The following is a 15416-nucleotide window of genomic DNA, read 5'->3' as shown; positions in this document are numbered from 1 at the left end:
GCAGCCTGCCCTGCGTCCTTTGCGGGGAAGTGTGCACGAGGAGGCCACTTCAGATACACCCTCTTGTGCACCAAGAGAAGGCGGCTTGCCCAGTGGTTAGAGCGCTAACCTACCGCCTGGAAGACCACGGCTCAATACCCTGCTCTCCCACCGGCTCCCTGGGTGACCTAGGGCAAGGCACTTAGCGGCTCTCTGCCTCAGTTCTCCATCTGTACAATGGGTCTAACAGCATTGCCCTGCCTCACAGGCACAGGTGCTGGAACTAAGGGTGCTGCGGCGCCCCCTGGCTTGAAGTGGTTTCCATTACATGCCAGGTTTACAGTTTGGTTCAATGGCTCTCAGCACCCCCACTATACAATTCTTCCAGCACCCCTGCTCACAAGCGTGTTGTGAGGATAAATACACGAAAACACTATGAAGCGCTCAGATACTATGGTGATAAATACCCAAGAGTGATTATTTTTTTTAAAGAACTCCGCTAGGAGGAAAAACCACCCGACAGACAGACAGACCGACTGACGTTAGGCAATCAGAGGGAGGGAGCTGGGCTGAGACCGAGGAGTTAACAGCAGGAACATAATGCCTTACATTTTCTACTTGAGACTGGACCTACTTTCAGCTCCCGTTCTGTAATAACCCCTCCCTGAATCCCTTTCACCAGGCAACGGGCCTGGCGCTCACCCAGACCCATGGTTCTCTGAATAGCAACCCCCACACCCCCTTGTCCAAGCCGTCAAGTTGGTTTAGGGTTTGGATGTATCTGAAAGCAAACAGCCAAGACGCAATTTGAACGTATTGCTGGAGACGGGCAGACCGGCTCTGGGAATTGTTTGGGGGCCTGTGCTCTACAGGGTGTCAGACTCGATAATCACCGCGGTCCCCTCTGGCCTTGAGAGCTGTGAAGACGGTAGGAAAAATTTCCATGAACATTTTCACAATTGGGTTTTTTTTGGTCAACATTTTGGATACTGGGAAACCAGCCCTAGCAGGGTTAAACACTAATGGACCTGATTGTCCTCTCCTTTATAGGGTGGGAGGCAGAGCCCTGCTCCTGACCGTTTTTCATCTTGCTCCCACCCGCTCCCACAATTATGGCAGCGGATCCTGCAGGCCCCGCAGGATCCCAGTCCCAGTGCAGGGCTCTACACTGGTCCCGTGCAGGGCTCCAGTGGGAAGGGCCCCCGAGATCGGGCTCCAGCCCCACAGCAATGAAACAGCCCTGCAGCCAGAGCCCCACGAGCCCGAGTCGGCTGGCACAGGCCAGCAGCTGTGGGTGTCTAGTTGAAACATAGACATATCCAGCGTGTGGTGTAGGAGACACCCATCCGGTTCCCTGGAGTCATGCTGGCGGGAAGAGGAGGAGAGTCAAGCCACGGTCTTGGGCGTGATCTTTGAAAAAGCTACATTCCCCCAGGGGGTTAGCTCTTCTCTTTAATTCTAGTGCTCAAATTTAGGAGGAGGGGGTGACTATTAAAACCCCCTCCCCTAAAAGGATGTATACTCCCCCAAATCACACGCTCTCTCTCTGTGGAATTGCTAAGCTGCTGATCACCTCCTTGATGTCTAAGCACCATGGGGGAAAACCACCTTCTGCCTCAGGTGCACACTCTGAAAAGCAATGGGATGCTCTAGCTGTATTTATTTTAACTTCCACACTTTCTCCAATTCCTCGTTTCCTTTCTTTCCTTTGCCAGAGAGAGCCAGATGGGCACTGCCTCCCTACCTGCCATGCGAGCTCTGGTTCATCCCAGCAGTTCTGCCTCTTCTTGAGCAGGCTGGGGAGCTAAATATCCTTCTCTTTCAGAGCCTGGATCCACCCAACAGACCCACTCCTGCAGCAGGCAGGGCAATGTGGCCATACCAGGGGATTGGAGCTTTTGGGATTTTTCCCAAAAAAAGGTGTTTAGTCAAAAAGTGGCCGTTTTCCGCACACAAAACTTCTGGGAAAAATTATCACCGTTACCCATCATCTTAATTTTGCCAAATTTGTTTTCAAATGTTTTCATTTTGAACCAGAAAGTGTATTTTCTTCTGGCGGTGGGAAGGTTTTCGACAAGCTAGAGATTTTGGTAAAAAGATATGATGGAAAGTGTAGTGAGAAATGGGCCCATTTCAAACTCGCTGAGATGGAAACACCTTGGAAATGTCAACATTTTTTCAGGAAATTGTCTTCCCATGTCCCAACCAACTGTCCTGAGTGTCTGTGCCAATGTCAACTCCATAGTGCTGCACTGGGGTGCCGCACGGAATCGCTAAACCACTACCCATGTCCCCAGTCTAGACAGGCCCCGCTCCCTTCCCTGCCCCTACCCCCGCCCCCGCCCATGAACCAGGCCCCCCTCCCAGTCTTAGTGGGCTGCAGTGTTCCCTTTCCCCGCCAGTCATTTGATGCATTGTTTTATTCATTCACTCCAGCTTCCTGTTCTCAGAGCGTTCGTTAAAACCTCCATGAAGGCCTGATCAAAAGCTCACTGAAAGGACCCCTGTGGCTCTAAACTCGGTATTGCTCAGACAAGGGGCTTCACAGGGCAGGGACTGTAGGTACCTCAGTTCCCCAGCACCCTCAGGTAGGGATAAATGAAATTCTCCCTTCTCTGCTCCTGGACATTCTTGTTACCCACGGCTCCTTTGTCATCTTCCTGCTCTTACTCCTTCCCCCCTTGTCCTCTTCCATTCCTTTCTTCCATGTCGCTTTCCCTTTCACTCATCCCCCCCGCCCCACCTTGATTCAGCACCTCTCTATGGGCCCATCACCATAAGCGTCTGGTCTCTGCATCTCCCCCTCCTCTCAGGCCCAGAGCTGGGACCAGCACCAAGAGACTGATGTCCGTGCTATTTCACAGATTAGTAGAGTTCAAGGCCAGAAGGGACCATTGTGATCATCTCATCAGACCTCCTGTAGAGAACAGGCCAGAGACCTTCCCCGAAACAATTCCTAGGGCAGATCTTTTAGAAAAACAGCCACTCTTGATTTAATCACTGTCAGCGATGGAGAATCCACCACAACCCTTGCTGCCTTCCCCGTGCTCCTCAGTTCTGCTGGCTGAAGACAGCCCTAAAGTCCCAGGGGCCAGGGCGCAGAGTAGTGACAAAATATCCAGAGTAAATGGTGGAACTCCTCTGAATTCAAAGGGCTTTCAATGGAGTTAGAATTCTTCAAGGAAAAAGGGTCCTGTCCATCTGTGAAAATAGGCCAGCTGCTAAGGCAAGAGCAGAACAGCTCGTAAAATCACCAAGAAGGGCTCTGAATTGAACTGGGTGAGAAATGTCTTTCCTGTCTGGAGAGAATTTTTGAGATTTCATCAATATTTTTTCCTGAAATCTCAAAAAATTTCTCAAACCAAAAATCAGAAAAAAAAAATTGGACTGGGTCAATTGAACCATTTCATTTAGATAATTCTGAAATGTTTTCTTTTGATTTTTACCTTTTATAATTTCTTATACTATAAATTAATGTACATTTCAAAAGTGAACTTTTTTTCCAAGTGAGAAAACAGAACTTTTCCATCTAGAAAATGAGCAAGTTTTTCTTTTCGATGAAACCTTTTCATTTAGAAAATGTTGAAACTGGACATTTTGACAATTTCAAAACTTTTTTCAAGATCTTTTTGAAGGGCGAAATTGTCAGACGTGACCCTTTCCCACAGTTTCCGTTTCAATGAATGGGCATTTTCCGACAAAAACCTTTTTGTTGAAAAATTCCCAGCCAGCTCTGAGTCTTTTGCCACCTCCCTAAGCAGGATACCCATTTATTTTTTATATGAGAACCATAAAGTTTTTTCTCACATGGAGATGATTCATATCACCTGTTCTGGGACCACATGGTTTCGGGCTAGCTGCTGTGAGGTACTCACCACCATGAAACCTAAACACTGATATATTGGCCAGTAGAAAATTAACTTGGAATTTGCCAAGATGACACCAGAGCTGTGCAAAATATTCACAGTGAAACATAAAATGGTGAAAAATATTCACAGTGAAACATAAAACGGTCATTGAGTCCAGATTTTTAGTCATGCATTCCTGAAAGGTAGCGAAAACCCTATGATATCTGGTGGAAAAGTCTATGAAATTTAGTTTTTAGCTTAAACAACGAGGAGTCCTTGTGGCACCTTAGGGTACGTCTAGACTACCCGCCGTATCGGCGGGTAGCGATCGATTTCTCGGGGATCGATATATCGTGTCTCATCTAGACGCGATATATCGATCCCCGAACGCGCTCCCGTTGACTCCGGAAGTCCACCAGTGCGAACGGCGGTAGCGGAGTCGACAGGGGGAGCCGCGGACGCCGATCCCGCACCGTGAGGATGAGAGGTAAATCGATCTAAGATACTTCGACTTCAGCTACGCTATTCACGTAGCTGAAGTTGCATATTTTAGATCGATCCCCCCCAGTGTAGACCAGCCCTCAGAGACTAACAAACTTATTTGAGCATAAGCTTTCGTGGGCTAGAACCCACTTCATCAGACGCATGGAGTGGAACATACAGTAGAGAGGTATAAGTACACAACATATGAAAAGATGGGAGTTGCCTTACCAAGGGGGGTCAGTGCTAACGATCCAGTTCAATTAAAATGGAAATGGGCTATTCTCAACAGTTGACAAGAAGGGGTGGAAATCACTTTGGTAGTGCTACTGAGGCCAATGTAAACAAGACTGCCCATTTCCAACAGTTGACAAGAAGGTGTGAGTATCAGCAGGAGGGAATTAGTTTTTGTAGTGACCCATCCACTCCGTCTTTATTCAGGCCTAATTTGATGGTGTCCAGTTTGCAAATTAATTCCAGTTCTGCAGTTTCTCGTTGGAGTCTGTTTTTGAATTTTTGTTGTTGAAGAATTGCAACTTTTCAGTCTGTTATTGAGTATCCAGGGAGACTGAAGTGTTCTCCTATTAGTTTTTTAATGTTATGATTCCTGATGTCAGATTTGTGTCCATTTATTCTTTTACGTAGAGATTGTCTGGTTTGGCCAATGTATATGGCAGAGGGGCATTGCTGGCACATAATGGCGTATATCACATTGGTAAATGTGCAGGTGAACGAGCCCCTGATGATGTGGCTGATGTGGTTAGGTCCTATGTTTTTCCACTTGCCAAGATGGATCGTTGTTAAAAAAAGATCTCAAAAATCTATAAATTTCATTCAGCCAAAGATCCAACCTCACATGAAAACATGAAAAAATTAAAGTCTTTCCCCAGTCACTTTGATTAAAAAAAGAGGCATCCTGACAAAAATTGGAGCTGTCCCTTCTCTTTGTCACATTGATGCAAAAACAAGCCAACTTGGCCAAAAAATTAGAACTGGGTGAAATTTTCCAAATTTTGATCTTTTGACATTGAAATTTCAACAGGAAAAAAAATCACTATAGCCATATGACTTCTTGATTTAAACTGGTCCTAGCAAATCATCTTGCAATTCAGCGACATTTCTGCATTACAAACTGATCCCCAATGAAACTGGGACTTTAAAATGACTTTTACTTATTGTGTGCATGAAGCGTCACGCACAAGTTGTGATCGTGTTTACGCACGGCTGAGTCTGCAGGCTGTGGCAGAAGCATTTTGTGCGCCTGGAATGGGGGTACACAACTGCATAACAACCAGTGCTGTGCAGAGACAGCAGGAGGTGAGCTTCCTATGACAGGGAAAGACTTTTTAAACCAATCCCTCTTGCATTGTGTAGGCGCTGTGCTGCTATTTCCAGAGTGCGTGCCACACACACGACAGTCAGAGCGATGTTTTGTCTGGCGTAAAGAGACTATTACAGAACAGTGAAGATGCAGCTTTCAAAAGCAACCGAGGACTAATGCTCCAGTTGCATCTCACGGGAGGAAAATAAATAAAATCAAAAGACCTTTTGCCTCATTGATTTCTGACACTCATTCACAGCGCCTCTGGAATAATTCTCCTTGCCTGCAGTGCCACCTACTGGCAGGGCCTGCTTGGGGATGGATTAGAGTTGGTTTGGATTTAGGTCGAGCAGCGGTGGTGAGATTTGGAAGGGAACAGGCAGTCTGTCCTGCCAGTGTCTGTCATCCCAGCAGGCCTGGGTGTGGGGCAGGTGTGGGGGTGCTCAGTCGGCAGAAGAGCTTCAGAAAGGTACACTCAGAGGGAGAAAAAAAAATGAATCCTATGGAGTCATTTTCTCCATTAGAAAAGCAGGCGTCTCTCTTCCCAAGGAAAGGGTGCAAGAAACAGCCACGAAAAATGACCTTCCTCCTGGGGCTGCAGGATGGGAGAGATCCTTGTTATTGTTTTATCTGTGGGGTGGCCGCAATCTTTGGTTATAGCGAGAGGTTCATATAACCTCCTGCGGAAAGGCAGCATGGCCCACTGGCCAGGGCAGTGGATTGGCAATTAGGACATCCAGGGTATAATCCTGGCTCAGCCACTGTCCTGCTGTGTGACATTAGTCATGTCCCTCCCTCTGCCTGTGACTCAGTTTCCCCCCATTCATTGTCTGGCTTGGTTATTCAGACTGTTTGCAAGCTCTTTGGGGCAGGGACTGTCTCTTACTATGTGTCGGTGCAGCCCGCAGCAGAGTAGGGCCCGGATCTAGGCTGGCGCTTCTAAGTGCTATCAAAGAATAAGGGTAAGGAGGTAGCAAAGCTGAACAACAGCAGGGATTTCACGGCTGTCAAAATGAATCCACCTGTGACTTCCGCTCCATCCAGCAAAGCCACGCTTGGGAGCAAGTCTTTTGGGTCTGTGCCTTCGTATGTGATTCTAAAATATTTCCAAGCTGGTGGATAAAGAAGAGACGTCTGTTTCTGGGGCTGATTCTTTATACCAGTGTGAAGTTCCGCTTGAGAAGTTGGCATTGGGACACTGAGGCTGGCAAAGGTAGGGTGAGTCGGTGACACCTGTGCTCTGTTATTTTATTGCTGTTTGTGTTATAGGAGTGTCTGGTGGCTCTAAGCAAGATCCAGGCCCCGTTGTGCTAGACATTGTGAGAGACAGTCCCTGCTTTGCCTCAGCCATCTAAATAGACAAGGTAGACAAAAGGTGGGAGGGGAAATGGCGGTTCAGAGAGGAAAAGTGACTTGACCAAGGTCACAGAGTAGGGCAGTGGCAGAGCTGGGAATAGACTTCTCCTGAGTCTCAGTCCAGTGGCCCAGCCGATCGGCCATGCTTCCTCTGCTGTCAGATTTTCGCCAGGCCAAATTCCTCGGCCCTTCGCCCCAAAGGTTTGTGGTGTGTTCAGCTCTTATCATCACTGCGTTGAATTGTGGGGCATGCAGCATTTTCCTCGGCTTCCTGTGAGCACTTCCCCTTGGCCATGCAGCCCCCAGCTCAGGGAGGGGAGCACTCAGCCATTTGGGACAGTACACATCAGTCGCTCCTTCCATCTCAGGACTTCACCGCACGCTCCCAGCCTCCAGTCATTGACCCTCTGGCCTCCACCTTCTGAATCCCTCCAGAATCATGGATCCCTCCCCCAGCCCCAGGCAATCCGAGACTCATGTAGGTGGAGCCATTTGCCTATGGCCACACGACAGGTCATGGGCAGAGCTCAGAATAGAACCCAGGAGTCCTGGCAGTGACGGAGAGAAGACGTCCTTCCCCCAGAGGGGGATGGCCCTTGGCCCTGCTCCCAGAAGGACAGTAGGAGTCCCAGATAGAACTAACTGGCCCCTTGTTGAATCTCGAAGCTCATGATATGAACAAATGATCCGTGAATCACCTCTGAAAGCCTAGTACAGACCCCTCAAGGACAGGGTAGACCCACCTAAGGGAAGTTTGTCCTGCTTTAATTCCAGGCCTCAGACCAGATTCTCCTCTGACTTACCCTTGTTTTTATGCCACCAGGATGCTACTGACGTCACGGAGTTCTCCCTGATTTAGGCCCAGATTCAGCAAAGCACTTTAGCACGTTCTTAGCGGGGCAGAGTAGTGTTCCGAGGTGGGAACAGAGAATCCTCATCCTAGATGGCTGGCTGGTGTGTTTTGCTCACATGCTCAGGGTCCAACTAATCGCCAGATTTGGGGTCAGGAAGGAATTTTCCTCCAGCTCAGACTGGCAGGGACCTTGGGGTTTTTTCATCTTCCTCTCCAGCATGGTGCGTGGATCGCTTGCTGGGGTCTCACCTAATCCGTTCCCTGCCATCGCAGGGGCATTGGTGTTTCCTCTTCTATCCGTGGCACATTGGTTAATCTCCTGAGATTTGAAATGCTTTAATCCAACTAAAGTCTTTGGGCTTAATATAGGAGTATTGGGTGCAACATAATGGCCTGTGGTATACAGAAGATCAGATTGGATGATCTGATGGTTCCTTCTGGCCTTAAACTCTATGAAACTTTACATACGTGCTTCAGCTCCATCCATTTTAGTGGGACTTCAGTCCATGCTGAAATGTGTTGCTCAACAGGGATGGGCAGAAGCACATGTTTCCTTGGGTCTTCACTACTGATGTAAATGATTGTGGAATGGGTTCCCTAGGGAGGTGGTGGAATCTCCATTCTTAGAGGTTTTTAAGGCCTGGCTTGACAAAGCCCTGGCTGGGATGATTTAGTTGGGAATTGGTCCTGCTTTGAGCAGGGGGTTGGACTAGATGACCTCCTGAGGTCCCTTCCAACCCTCATATTCTACGATTCTATGATTCACCAGGTATATCCCAGTGGCATAAAAACTAGTGTAAATCAGAGGAGAATCTGGTTTGAGGCATGCAATTAAAGCAGGACAAACTTCCCTTAGGTGGGTCTACCCTGTCCTGGAGGGGTCTGTCCGTGAATCACCTCTCAATGCCTAGTACAGGATGTTAGGAATCATTCAAAAAGGGGATAGAGAATAAGACAGAGAATATATTATTGCCCTTATATAAATCCATGGTACGCCCACAGCTTGAATACTGCATATGGATGTGGTCACCTCATCTCAAAAAAGATATCCTGGCATTAGAAAAAGTTCAGAAAAGGGCAACTAAAATGATTAGGGGTTTGGAATGGGTCCCATATGAGGAGAAATTCAAGAGGCTAGGACTTTTCAGCTTGGAAAAGAGGAAACTAAGGGGGGATATGATAGAGGTCTATAAAATCATGAGTGATGTGGAGAAAGTGAATAAGAAAAAGTTATTTATTTGTTCCCATAATACAAGAACTAGGGGCCACCAAATGAAATTAATAGGCAGCAGGTTTTAAACAAATAAAAGGAAGTTCTTCTTCACGCAGCGCACAGTCAACTTGTAGAACTCCTTGCCTGAGGAGGTTATGAAGGCTAGGACTATAACAGCGTTTAAAAGAGAACTGGACAAATTCATGGAGGTTAAGTCCATTAATGGCTATTAGCCAGGCTGGGTAAGGAATGGTGTCCCTAGCCTCTGTTCGTCAGAGGGTGGAGATGGATGGCAGGAGAGAGATCACTTGATCATTACCTGTTAGATTCACTCCCTCTGGGACACCTGGCATTGGTCACTGTCGGCAGACAGGATACTGGGCTGGATGGACCTTTTGTCTGACCCAGTATGGCCGTTATGTTCTTATGCCGTATCTACTAGCCAGCTCCTGGGCCATCAGATTCCTTAGCATATGTCTACATTGCAATAGAAGACCCACAGCTGGTCCGGGTCAGCTGAGTTGGTCGGTGGGGCTATGAAATTGAAGTGTAGACGTTTGGGCTCAGGCTGGAGCACGGGCTCTGAAACCCCACAAGGGGGAGGGTCCCGGAGCCCGGGCTCCAGCCTGAAACTGAATATCTACACTGCACTTTTATAGCCCTGCAGCCCAGGCCTCGCGAGTCCAAACCAGCTGACCTGGGCCAGCTGCGGGTCCTTTATCACCGTGTAGACATAACCCTTAATGTCATGAGTTACTGTGCTCAACCGTCGCCACGCTGCCACAGCTGTCTGAGGGTCAGACTCTTTCCCCTCGGGCCTCGCTGTCACAGCCTAATGTTTCCTTGGGGTTGTCTCACTCCTCCTTTTCCACTGTGGGGAGGGGAAGGAAAAAAGGGAGCAGGACAAAACCAGAATGTTTGGGTTGTGATTTGAATCAAAATGAACGTTTTCCCTTTCAAATCACTTTGTCAGAAAAAAATCATAAGGTTTCGGGAAACTTTTGGAATGCAATCAGTCATTTTTTGTTCGGAATTCTCTTTTATCCACCACCCTTGTCCTCCCCATCAGGAATTTCTTCCTGATAATTCTGCTGAAATTTTCCCTGGCTGAGTTGTATCCCAACATGCACCAAGTTACATCGTCTTGCACCAAACCAAAGAACTCCTCCCTCCTTTCCACGTAGCCCCTTTTGTTTTCTCAGCCTGTCCCCTGTGCATCCCCTCCTTTCAGCCATCACTAAGCCAGGCTGCGCGGATTGAGCTCCTTTTAGTCTTTCCTCGCAAAGTCAATCCTCTCCGTCTCTCAGATCACGCTGGTTGCTTTTCTCTCCTACAGTTTCTAGGAACATGGTGCCCTGAAATAAGCACCACCTAGCTAGCTGTTTCTCTGTGGCACAACCAATGAGCCTGCTCAGCTGTTAACCATGGAGTTGGTGCATCAAGCCCATCCAAGGACAAGTCTGGCTTTAAATTGCGACTAACCTAGGGCTGTGGTGGAGGCATCATCCCTTGAGGTCTTTCAGCCAAGACCAGGGCTGGCCAGAGGATTCAGGGGGCCTGGGGCAAAGTGGGGGAGCTGCAGCGCTTGTACTCACCCGGCGGCGGTCCGGGTCTTTGGCGGCATTTCGGCGGCGGGGGGGCCCTTCAGTCGCTCTGCGTCTTTGCAGCACTGAAGGGCCTGGTGCCGAAATGCCGCCAAAGATCCAGAGCGCCGCCGGACCAGGGCTCGCAGGGCCCGGGGGAAATTGCCCCACTTGCCCCCCCCTCTGGGCGGCCCTGGCCAAGACTGGATTTCTCTTGCAATGCTGCAGCTCAGACAGAGGCACGGGCTCGATGCAGCCAGCCCTGGGAGGGATCGCGGGTCTGTGCCACGCAGGAGGTCAAACTAGATGATCCGAATTGTCCCATCTGCCCGTAACGTTTATGAACGATATTTAAAGGTTGGCGAGCTTGGCTTTGGTCAGTAGGTTTAGCACAAAAGGCTTTCGTAACTCTAGTGCCATCCTCTCCTTAAACCCAAATTCGGCTTCTAGACAAGTCCACCTGCCACCGTGACGCTGTAATCTCCAGCAGTGTCTTCTATTACCCTTGTGGGTCAGGCTGCTCCGTCACACTGCGGTGAGCTACTGTCAGAGCAAATCCAGGGCAGAGCCCTCCCCTTGCAGACCGGTCCAGAAAACCTACAGTAGGTGGCACCAGTCGAGCTGGTCAGAGCGTTCAAAGTGTAGGTAACCCACACACCTTCTGGTTGTGCTGTCTGTCCCTCTAGTGACACCGAGACCACTGAGAGAGAGAGAGAGAGAGATTAAAGAGTCTGCTCTGCAGCCTTAGCTAACAGCCAGATGGCTTTTAGCTCATTCAGTAGAGGCTCCTGCATTGAGCTCCAGAGGCCCCAGGTTCTATCCAGCCCATCGATGACCGGGGTCTGTCCGTGTAGACAAGCCCTAAGACACTAGAGGTCTGGGAGAAGGCAGAGTTTCCCCTGGCAATGTGGGGCTGGAGGAGTGGGGGCAAAGGGCATATACAGATGCCTCAAGATCTGAGCAGGTCTCCAGGGATCTGTCAGTTTTGAGATCCCACTCACCCCCATCCCACTATTCTCCTTGAGGGGAAAAATGCCAGGAAACGGCTGTGAGGGCAGCCTTGCCGAGCAGTCCTCAGCTCCTTACCACCATTAGTCCCAACCGGGGCACATCATCCAGCTGTTTCCATTAGGAAAGGGATAGAAAATAAGACAGAAAATGTCATAATTAGGGCTGTCAAGTGATTACAAAAATTAATCACGATTAATCAGGCTGTTAAAACAATAGAATACCATTTATTTAAAATTTTTTGGATGTTTTCTACATTTTCAAATATATTGATTTCAATGACAACACAGAATACAGAGTGTACAATGCTAACTTTATAGTTATTTTTTATTACAAATATTTGCACCATAAAAACAAAAAAGAATGTCTTTTTCAATTCACCTCATGCAAGTACTTTAGTGCAATCTCTTTATCATGAAAGTTGAACTTACAGCTATGGAATTATGTACAAAAAATAACTGCACTCAAAAATAATACAATGTACAACTTTAGAGCCTACAAGTCCACTCAGTCCTACTCCTTGTTGGGCCAGTTGCTCACACAAACAAGTTTGTTTACATTTGCAGGAGATAATGCTGCCCACTTCTTGTTTACAACGTCACCTGAAGGTGAGACCAGACAGCAAGATATTTACATGCCACATGGGCTAAAGATTCATATGTCCCTTCATGCTTCAGCCATCATTCCAGGGGACATGCATCCACGCTGATGACGGCTTCTGCTCGATAACGATCCAAAGCAGTGTGGACCGATGCATGTTCATTTTCATCATCTGAGTCAGATGCCACCCACAGAAGGTTGATTTTCCTTTTTGGTTCAGGTTCTGTAGCTTCTGCATCGGAGCATTACTCTTTTAAGACTTCTGAAAGCTCCACACCTCGTCCCGGTCAGATTTTTTAAGGCACTTCAGATTCTTGAACCTTGGGTCAATTGCTATAGCTATCTTTGGAAATCTCACATTGGTACCTGCTTTTCGTTTTTTCAAATCTGCAGTGAACGTGTTCTTAAATCAAACAGCATGTGCTGGGTCATCATCCAAGACTGCTATAACATGAAATATATGGCAGAATGCGGGTGAAACACAGAGCAGGAGACATACAATTCTCCCCCAAGGAGTTCAATCAGAAATTTAATTAACACATTTTTTTAACAAGCGTCATGAGCATGGAAACATGTCCTCTGGAATGGTGGCCGAAGCATAAGGGTCATTCAAATGTTTAGCATATCTGGCACGTAAATACCTTGCAGTGCTGGCTACAAAAGTGCCATGTGAACGCCTGGTCTCATTTTCTGGTGGCATTGTAAACAAGAAGTGGGCAGCATTATCTCCAGTAAATGTTTGTCTTAGCAATTGGCTGGACAAAGAGGACTTAAAGGACTTGTAGGCACTAAAGTTTTGCAGTGTTTTGTTTTTTTGAGTGCAGTTGTGTAAGAAACAAATCTACATTTGTAAGATGCACTTTCACAGTAAAGAGACTGCACGACAGTACTTGGTATGAGGCGAATTGAAAAATACTATTTCTTTTGTTTATCATTTTTACAGTGCAAATATTTGTAATAAAAATAATAATACAAAGTGAGCACTGTACACTCTGCAGTCTGTGTTGTAATTGAAATCAATATATTTGAAAGTGTAGAAAAATATCCAAAAATATTTAATACATTTCAATTGGTATTCGATTGTTTAACAGTGCGATTAAAACTGTGATTAATTGCCATTAATTTTTTTAATTGTGATTAATTTTGTTGAGTTAATCGTGCGAGTTAACTGCGATAAATCGACAGCCCTACACAATGCCACTATATAAATCCATGGTACACCCACACCTGAAATACTGCGTGCAGATCTGGCCAAATAATATATATTGGAAATGGACAAGGTACAGAGCAGGGCAACAAAAATGATGAGGGGTTTGGAACAGCTTCCATATGAGGAGAGATTAATAAGACTGGGACTTTTCAGCTTGGAAAAGAGATGACTAAGGGGGGTATGATAAAGGTCTATAAAATTGTGATTGTAGTGGAAAAAGTGAATAGAGAAGTGTTATTTACTCCTTCACAACACAAGAACCAGGGGACACCCAATGAAATTAATAGGCAGCAGGTTTAAAACAAAAAAAAGGAACTTTTTTCTTCACACAACACACAGTCAACCTGTGGAACTGGTGCCAGGGGATGTTATGGAGGCCAAAAAAGAGGCATTCATAAAAGGAGTAGATAAGTTCATGGAGGATAGGTCCACCAAAGACTATTAGCCAAGGGGGTCAGGGATACAACTCCATGCTCTGGTGTCTCTAAACCTCTGTTTGCCAGAAGCTGGGAATGGGTGACAGGGGATGGATCATTCGATGGTTCCCTGTTCTGTTCATTCCCTCTGGGGCACCTGGCATTGGAAGACAGGATAATGGGCTAGATGGACCTTTGGCCTGACCCAGTCTGGCCGTTCTCATGTTCTAGTTTACCTCACTGGGTCACAGCAGCACTTACCATACCAACTCCTAAGTCCCCTCACCACACCTGACAGGAAGCAGACGTCTTTACAACACAGCTTACAGCAAACAACCACCCCAGAGCCCAAAGGTACCTGTAGCCTGTGAGGGAGAGGGAGAGAGTTTGCAACTGGCTGGCAGAGATCAGAAGGCGAATTCTTGGCTGCCACAAAAGACACAAACTGGGCAAGAAAGAGGGAGCTGGCTGGGCAGCTGGGAAGGGGAGCGGGCAGGGAATGTGCACAAGTGCTCAACTGTAGAAGAACAGAATTTTCTAGCTGCTTGCACCTGCGATGAGCATTGCAAGGGGAAGAGGTCTCGGGCCCCCGATTCTCTTTACATGCTCCCACCTCCTTCTGTAACAGAACGCACTAGCAAATAAAAGCTACTGGAGCAAGGGGATGGGGGTGAGGAATCACTTTCCCAGAAACTTCATTTATTTCAGAGAGATCAGAATTTTGGGACTACCCAGAACACTAGACACACGGTGTGTGTGGACAGCCAGCATAGCTTAAACCTCTACGCTTGGTTTGGTTTAATATGGACCTAGTATGAATGAAACCACTCGGGTGGTTTCCTTTTTAGATTTAAACATTTCCCCTGCAGCCAAGGTTGTGGGCCCACATTCACCATCCTTGGGCTAGTGCATGGAGACCAGGCAGCGAAAGTGATTAGAAATAGGAAGTGAAACTGGTCAGCTGATAATGACTTAGTTGAGAGCAGCCAATGAAAGTGATTGCGGAGGGGGGAGTTGTTTTGTTGTGATGTGGGTAACAGCTTCAGAAACATCCAAGTGACTTAGGAGCCTATTTTTAGGGCTTAGTTTCTTAAGTCTCTTTTGAAAAAAGGCTTTTGAAAACTTTACCCTGGATATTTATCCTTCTCCCCAACAATCTGTCTTCTCAGACCCGCACAGGCAGACCTCACGCCTGCACTGAGCCCCACTGATTTCAAGATGACCCTACAGGGACCTTACTGCAGGATTAGGGCCTTAGACTGTAAACTCTTCAGAACAAGGACTGTATGTGCATGGGCAGCACTTGGTAAAATTCCCAGTCCAATAACTACCCGAGCTTATCAAAATGTCTGATAGTCAACAGAATCAGGGAGTGATGGGGATACATATTGTGTGTCTCTGTTCATTTTGTACCTGCCAGCCAGATCACGTGGCAAAGGACCCATCGGAAACAGTCTGAGGTCCTAGCATAGATAATATTAACATTAAAGGTTGGGATAGAGGGATTAAGAATCAGACTTGACCGGCAGCAGCTCTGAGAGCCAGACCA

Source organism: Mauremys reevesii, linkage group 6 (assembly GCF_016161935.1).
Source record: "Mauremys reevesii isolate NIE-2019 linkage group 6, ASM1616193v1, whole genome shotgun sequence".
Taxonomy (NCBI): Eukaryota; Metazoa; Chordata; order Testudines; family Geoemydidae; genus Mauremys; species Mauremys reevesii.
This window is presented reverse-complemented; position numbering follows the sequence as displayed.